Genomic DNA, 8,306 nt, shown 5'->3' with positions numbered 1-8,306 from the left:
ACAGACATTAACAAGACAATAGAAAATATAAAGAACAGCTTGGTGCCAATTTTAATACAGAATCTGACACTGTTTTTTGATACTTGACTGCTGACAACTTTTAATGCTCAATTCCTCGCCTTCCTTTCCACTCCATATGGGGGCAAGCTGGTTTTTTGTTGGTTCTGTTTTGTTTTTTAAAAAAAGCCCAACTGTTTTCTACTTTGGCATCAGCAAGAGATTCAACATATAAGCACCACCTACACCTGGAAACCTTCACACAGGCCTCACCTCTACCTACTACAAATGTCTCAAGCCACTCACCTCTCCTCATTCTCTCAAGTTATTACAAACTTGCTTAGGAGACTTGTGCTCCACAGAAAATCTCATTATGTGAATAATAACATTTTCATACCCATTTGGGGTGTGTGGGTGTGTGTGTGTGTATGTGTGTGTGCGCGTGCGTGCGTGCACACGCACCAAACACTGGCCTCTGAAGGGTGTCTAAAACATCAGTAATTTTAAGATCTGATAAAGAGAAAAATTTATTAGAGGACATAAATTTTTAATGCCCAATTCAGAGAAAATAAACTGGAGATGTTTATATCTATTAAAGAAACTGATTTTGTTGTTAAAAAGTTTGCACACACATATACACAATTCCCAAATCCAGATGGCTTCACTGGTAAACCTATAAACCACTTAAAAACTGATACTGATACTATCACTAACAAAATTTCTATACAAACGCTTCCTGAAAATAAAAGAGGAAGAAACACTTATCAACTTATTTTATTAGTCCAGTATTATTATGATTAAAAACCACACAGAAGAGACAACATAAGAACATTATAGACTGATATCCCTCATGAGAGAGAAATAAATATCCTTAATATATTTTAATAAATAAAATCCAGCAATATTTAAGAAGGCAACTGAGAGTTAACTTGGGAGTACAAAGTTGTTTCAAGATTTGAAAACCAGTATGTGGCTCATAACAAAATTCTGAAAAGGAAAACTATATGATCACTAAAGAGAAGCAGCTGACAAAATTAAACATCCATTCAGGATAAAAACTTAGCAAACTAAGAATAGAACTTCCTCAATCTAATAAAGGGTAGTTATAGAAACCCTACAGCTAACATCATTCTTAATAGTGAAACTTAGAAAACATTATTTGTAATGACACCAAAAGCAAAATAGTTAAAAATAAGTGTGACAAAATGCTTTATAACATGTTTTATCAAATGTGTTTAATAAAACATATTTAATTACATTTATTTTTAACTTTCTGGGGTGAAATTTTCTATTTCTGGATAAAATATTATACAAGTATATGCATTTATCAAACTCATCAAATTGTGCACTTAAGATTGGTGTATATCATCATAGGTAAATTTTATGGGAAAAAAAATGCCCATAAACAAAAATTAAACTCTAGTGATTAAGTTTGCTTTATATGCTGGTACTGTTCCCAATTTGGCAGATACTCTCTATTATAGGAATATATGAATGACTATATTGAGAATTATGAAAGTTAAGTTTCCCACTGCTGAATAAAGGAGTTACAAATATAGAAAGACAAAGACTAGAATTTATTCTGTGGTATTTATTGTAATGGAATTGGATTTATCAGTATGAAACTGTGTTTCTGATTCCATTTAAAACTTTGTCATTGTCTTTTCTTTCTCATTTTTTGCCTCCTCCTGCTTTCTTCTTATCCTTCTTCCTTTCTCTGCAGATGTATTACACACACACACACACACACACACACACCGCAACACATATGCATATTTCCTAGCTCTGTCTGTTCAGAAGGCCAATAAACAATTGTAATACCAAAGCAATGAAGCATGAGTACATCTAGCACCTATATCTTGGTTTGTAAATACCATTGCCCAGTTAAAGAAGCTAACTTAAGTTAAAGAAGCTCAACCTTCCTGGAGAATACACATATTGAGAATCTAATCATGAGGAAATAGCCATACCCAAAATGAGGAACATTCTATAAAATAAATACCCATTCTCCTTCAAAATGGCAGTGTTCATAAAGTTGGTTTGTTTTTTTTAAGTTTGGAGAGTGTTTTGGGTTAAAGGAGCCTAGCAAAGTGCAATTGTAATACTGGATTCAATTCAGCATGAGAAAATAAAATTACTTATAAAGCACTACACTGAGATAACTGAAAAAATTTGTCTGTAGCTTGACTAATGGTAATGTGTCTATGTTCAATTTTCCAATTTTGAAAACTTTACTGTGGTTATGTAAGATAATGTTCTTGTTCTTAAGAAATATACTGAAGTGGCCAGGCGCCATGGCTCATGCCTGTAATCCCAGCATTTTGGGAGGCCAAGGTGGGTGGATCACCTGAGGTCAAGAGTTTGAGACCAGCCTGACCAACATGTTGAAACCCCGTCTCTACTAAAAATAAAAAATTACCTGGGTGTGGTGGCACATGCCTGTAATCCCAGCTACTCAGGAGGCTGAGGCAGGAGAATCACTTGAACCCAGGAGGTGAAGGTTGCAGTGAGCCGAGCTTGCACCATTGCACTCCAGCCTGGGCAACAAGGGTGAAACTCTGTCTCAAAAAAAAAAAGAAATGCACCGAAGTATTTAGGAATAAAAGGCCCAATGTCTCTATATTATTCTGAAGAGATTCAGAAAATATGGATACATAAATAAACACTTAGTAAGAGAATAATAAATCAATGGGACAAAATATAAACAATTGGTGAATCTGAGTAAAAAGATAAGGGAGTTCCTAACATGATTCTTACAACATGTCTGAAAGCTTAAAACTATCGCAAAATTAAAAGTTGCGCATATATAGATATATCTATATATCTATATATATGATGCCAAGATTACATTTTATGGTAATAATCATATGGAGATAAAGAAAACAGAAAGATTTAAGTGTTATTTCCATTAAAAAACAATGAGTAGATAAGATTAAAGGTCAACAACTAAGACAAATCCGGTTTTTGCATTCTGCTTCATTGCTGTAGAAAGTAAACAAGAACAGAAGACCAGAATTTTGTTTCCTGACTGTAAAACTTCAACACTTGTCTTTTTTTCTGATTTGCTTTCCAGTCTCTCATGTCCAGAATTCTCTAAGTCATTGGTTCCAACTTGATCACTCTCCACAAATGGCCTCAGCATTAAAGAATGATCTTTTTTTATAAAGCTTCAACAGAAGGTAATCAAATACAGTATTTATCATAGTGAAATGGTGGGAACATGGGAAAATGCCTTTCCAGCTGGCTCTCATGTTTTCCTGAGCGGCTTTGGATATTGCAGCCTAAATAATTTTAGAAAAAATTCTCAGCTTAAATTAGTAAGTAGATGGCTGAACGCTTATTTTATTTGCAAGGAGACGCTATAATTGGACTTTGAAAAAGGGGAAAAAAGGCATGATTATATTGCTGTGGTGTTGAATTGCAGAGAAGAGGGATGGACTTAAATTTGTAATGTGGGTTGAACTTTTCCCATTTGTAGAGACCTCTATTGTGGAAATAAAAAGGTTGTATGTAGTTTTTGTTTACTTCTCTCACCAATTCTGGGTTCTCCAATCCCAAATAATTTTTTTCCCAAAGCTGTAATTACTGAGATTACAAATAATGTGAAGCATTGCAGCTGGTTCCTGGTCCTGGCATAATTCCAACACATAATCACCTGTCGTGTGCACTAATTCCTGCCATGATTAAGCCCCTTTATTCGCAGTAGGATCTGACAGCTCTATTGTTTAAAATGTCACCCATTAATAGAACAGGCATGGGCTTGTCTGTGCTTGAACTAGTTTCCTTGCATATTTACCATGTCAGCTTCAGCTTAGCTGTTGTACTGTGTATGTGATGAGTGATCACTTTTCCTGAAGCCTGATATTGTCAATAAAAGACTAATGATATGTGAGACCACAGCTTAGTTCGATATAAACATGGATTCGAACAAAGCCGTCTAGAAAACATTGGAAAGAGAATTTAATGGGCTCCATACTAGAGGAACAGACACAGAATTGTTTTGGTGTCTTTTAAGACAAAAGGGCCACACTTACACATAAAAATAATAACGCTTTTCCTTGTTGTGGGAAAACAAGCTTCTGGCTGAATCTGAAAAATTACCATTTGAAAATATATGTACAATATATCTTTAATAGATTACTTTTAATGAAGGGAATATTTTCAAAATCTTTTTGTTATTTTTCTAAAACTAAGCTCTAAATAGTTGTTAAATGTGACAAATCTTAAACATGAAACTGCTTACAGGGATACAGAGCCTACCTTCCATAGGTGACCTTGAAAATGGTAAGTTACAACCACTAATTTTGTTGTTCGAACTAAAAATTTTGTGCAATCCTAAAAGGTTCCATTGAGAAAAATTGGCACGGTCCTAAATTGACCCAAATGGAGATGCCAGAAGGAATAAGGAAGGCTTTGTGTTAAGTTCTATCTCCCAACTATATCTTATTCAATGCTTAAGTTCTATCACCCAGCTATATCTTATTCAAATTCATGCATGCTTTGCTGATATCTTTCACCTGCTACTGTTAGCGTTTATGGTTGCAGCAAGATTCCTGCAGTTCTTAATCAAATAGCAGCCTCCTTCTGTTTCTGTAACCCACAAAGACCATGTGATCACGTCTGCACTCATTTCCATTGTCTACTGTTTGCCTAAAGTTTCATCACAGACCACAGCAAGTTACAGTGATTGTGCAGAGAGTCGTCAGAGGAGAATTTCTTTCTCAGATATATCTGGTCCACCAGCTGCAAATGTCGATGATAGACAGATGGTATCGACCTCCCAACTCCTACATATTCAGCATGTACCCAGAGGGCGGGCCCTTCTGATTTCTGACTCAAGACCTCCACTCACATATATTATTTTATTACCAAGTCCTAGCCTTTCCCTTATAAACATTGAAGATTTTATTACTAAAGGATCAAAGAGCTTGAAAGGCCAGTCAAAAAGCTATCACCTCAACCAACACGAGATAAAGATACATGTTTTTTAAAAAACACCTTGTCCCTCGGTCAACCTCTCACTGATCTAGAGGCAAAACACAGACAGAGGGTCTTTAGGAGGTATAAATAGAGAAGAATTGATACTTTGGGAAAAAGATTTTAAGAGTGGAGGATTCTAAACATAGTTTCAGAATTCTGCCTTTCTATCAGCACATTATAAAGCCATTTGACATGTTGTTTGTGCTTTCATTCCAAGAAGCACGTAGATGAATGGGCGTAGAAAGAGCCAGGCATCAAGCCAATGCATTGTGTAGGGGCTCTGTCCTGGGCAAATTTTTCCCTTTCCCTCCTCCTCCTTCCCTAAATCCCAACATGCTGCCAATAAACAACTCTAGCCAGGACAGTTAAATTTCACCACTTGTAAAATTAGGCAAATATGTAGATAGCAGAGCAAATTGTTACTTAGACTGTGCCATGCTTCTAAAAATAAAAACAGTAACAATTACCCTTGAAACTGCTTGTTAAAATGTCTAAAACTCTTTCAAAAATAATAGTTAGAAATGCTACTGAATCATCAATTATTTTCTTAAAGCCACCTGTTAATTGCCATAAAACCTCCCCCGCAGACATAGTTATTCAGTGTGTTACAGATGTAATTCACCTTTACACAATTTCTGAAAAAATACACACAAATCGAATTTTGTAAATTGTAGAACATTTTAAATACGTGTGGAAAGTTTTCTATCTGAAAAAAAGCCTAGAGTCCATTTGAAAGAGAGAACAAGAATTTAATATTATAAATGAAAATTGCCTACAATAAATAAAAATTTATTCTACTTTATTGGCTCAGTATTTTTAATATCCCTACTCCTTAGAATTTCTTAAAGCTAGTTACATCTATACATAATAGCATAAGCTTATGAGGATGCTTGTATATATTACATACATGTATAATGGCTGCTTATTAGAATCTCATAATAAAGTACAAAAATATTTTCCAAGTCAGGTCATATTTCCCCATACAGAGCAACTAAATATGCCACATGAGCCTGTTAGAAAAGTCTGATACATCTTTAGGCAGTATAATCATCTTCGATAGCATGGAATCTGGAGTTAGGCAAAGATATGTTTGATTCCTGTCACTTTCAGTGGCCTTGGGAAAGTTGTTTATGCATTCTAAGACTCAGTTTCCTCAACTGCAATGTGGGGAATAATAGTAGCTCTATGTTCAGAAATTCATGGCATATAAAAACACTTTGCATAGGGCAAATTGATCAAGACTGTAACGATACAGTGTCAGTCGGTTCTGGCTGAGAGAATGCTGTGTAACAGCTTCTAAATCTCAGGGACTTGCAAAAACAAAGGGCATTTGTTGCTTAAGTTCCATGTCAGGAGCTGGTTGGCTGCAACTCTGTGGTTCTGAGGCTGTGCTGCAGGAAGCAGGTGGACAATAAGCCTGCTCTGTCTGCTGATTTCTGGAGTCAGGCTGAAGCAATGGCTCCTATTTGATATGTGTTGCCCTCATGAAGGAGGGCAGAAACACAAGAATAGTGGTGGAAATGCATGGTGCCTCTTGAAGATTCTGCTCAAACTGTCACCCCATCGTTTCTCACATTACATTTGACCCACATGAGCCGTATGGCTAAGCTCAAAGTCAACGGAGCAGGGATATGCACTCCCTATCAGAAAGAAGGCAAGTCATATGATAAAGCGTATGCATAGATCTTTTACTTACCCATACATTTCATCCATATATAAAGGAAGGAGTGAAGAGTTGTTATGGTAATGCAATTTAATACAGATACCAAGTGACTAAAACAGCTCTATGTAGTTGGCAATTAAAGAAGGAAATTTGCTAAAAGACCATATTGGGGCATCCCAAATGATCAAAGAAAAGGACAGGGCATACAATCCAACTGAATCATGGATGGGACAAACACATATATGGACTTAAAGAACAATGAGAAACAAAGTTTTGACACAGCTAGAACTCTGTATCTCTCTCATACCTACTAGTGTTGGCTTCATATTTTTTCTCCTGCCAAAGAAGATTGGATTTCATCATGAGACAGAAAACATGGCTGCCTTTGGTCCCCACGTCTCACAATCTGTGCCTCTTCCCACTGGAGAGCAATTCCCTCCCTTTACAAGCCCTGGTTACAAAATTTCTGGAGAAGAATATTCATTGAATCAGATGTCTCTGTTAGGTCCAACCTGAATCAGATGTCCCATCAACTGCTTAGCTGAGCTGCGGTCATTGTCCACAGGGGCACATGATGGAAAGGACCAGTCTGGGAAGAAAACAAGTGGCCAGTACATCAGGACATAGTGCATGTATGTGTTCAAGAGTTAGAAATTATTTCTAGAGCTGGTACTATTTTACTTTGTACATTTTACATATATATTTTTATGTAGCACAACCGCTCTATAGGGAACATTTCAGTGATACAAGTTTAAGTTTCCATATATAATTTTGATTGGCCTTTGGAGCCTGAACTGACTAATTGAGAAGCAGCCTGGCTTCATGGAAAGAATACCCAATGGGCAGGCAGAGAGGAGATTTTAGCCAACAGTGCTGGTTCTGCACTAACTTGCTGGGTTACTATGAGTACATGGCTTGAACTTCCTAATCTCTTACTTCCTCTGGCATGAAGTCCAAATTAGCTAGCCCCACCATATTTTGTAAACTGCAGAACATTTTAAATATGCATGCACTATCTTTACACACTTACTGTCTTCTTTCTTCACCTACCTCCCCCATCTCAAGTCTTATGTTCCAGTCTCAACTGTACCTCTTAGTCCTAGACAATAAATATTTGTCTGTCAGTCTTTTTGTTGGTTTCTCTAGATTTTTATACCTGGCTTCATTCCAAAAGGAGGCAGTAGAAGTCTGAACAGGGACTTGCTTCTGCAGAAAATCAGGTCAGGATCCACGTCTGTGCTTGCAGTTGTGTCTCTGTCCAGCTGCTTGACTTTGGCCTTGGCTTTGGACCCTTAGTGTCTAGGCTGCTGTCTGAGTCGTCAGCTCTTTTCAACCACTCTGGTGCTTCCTGTATTTCTCAGTCTCCTCTCGGTCCTATAGTCATCCTTGAAGGTAGGTGGGAAAGAGAGAGGAGGAAGTTCCTAAAATGAAACACATATTGAACCTAAGCAAAGGGGCAGTTAAAAGTGAAGGCTTGGCTGGGCATGGTGGCTCACACCTGTAATCCCAGCATTTTCAGAGGCAGAGGTGGGAGGATCATTTGGGCCTGGACAACATGGTGAGACTCCATCTTCTCACAATATAAAAAAAAATTAGCCGGGCATTGTGGCATATACCTATGGTCCCAGCTAGTCAGGAGACTGAGGCAGGAGGATTGTTTGAGCTC

General features: G+C 37.1%; 2 long non-coding RNA genes across 2 annotated transcripts; both read right to left on the bottom strand.

Annotated features, from left to right (window-relative positions):
• Nucleotides 1-2,953: 2,953 nt before the first annotated feature.
• Nucleotides 2,954-4,332, bottom strand: LOC108317268. The gene is made up of 2 exons (XR_001830674.1): nt 4,258-4,332; nt 2,954-3,278 (listed from the first exon to the last, which is right to left on the bottom strand). It is a non-coding gene; the product is annotated as an uncharacterized LOC108317268 (long non-coding RNA).
• Nucleotides 4,333-6,232: 1,900 nt separating this feature from the next.
• On the bottom strand, nt 6,233-8,024 carry LOC108317267. The gene is made up of 3 exons (XR_001830673.1): nt 7,797-8,024; nt 6,952-7,229; nt 6,233-6,458 (listed from the first exon to the last, which is right to left on the bottom strand). It is a non-coding gene; the product is annotated as an uncharacterized LOC108317267 (long non-coding RNA).
• Nucleotides 8,025-8,306: the final 282 nt, after the last annotated feature.

The sequence above is a fragment of the Cebus imitator genome, unplaced genomic scaffold (genome assembly GCF_001604975.1).
Source record: "Cebus imitator isolate Cc_AM_T3 unplaced genomic scaffold, Cebus_imitator-1.0 Scaffold199, whole genome shotgun sequence".
Taxonomy (NCBI): domain Eukaryota; kingdom Metazoa; phylum Chordata; class Mammalia; order Primates; family Cebidae; genus Cebus; species Cebus imitator.
This window is presented reverse-complemented; position numbering and strand designations above follow the sequence as displayed.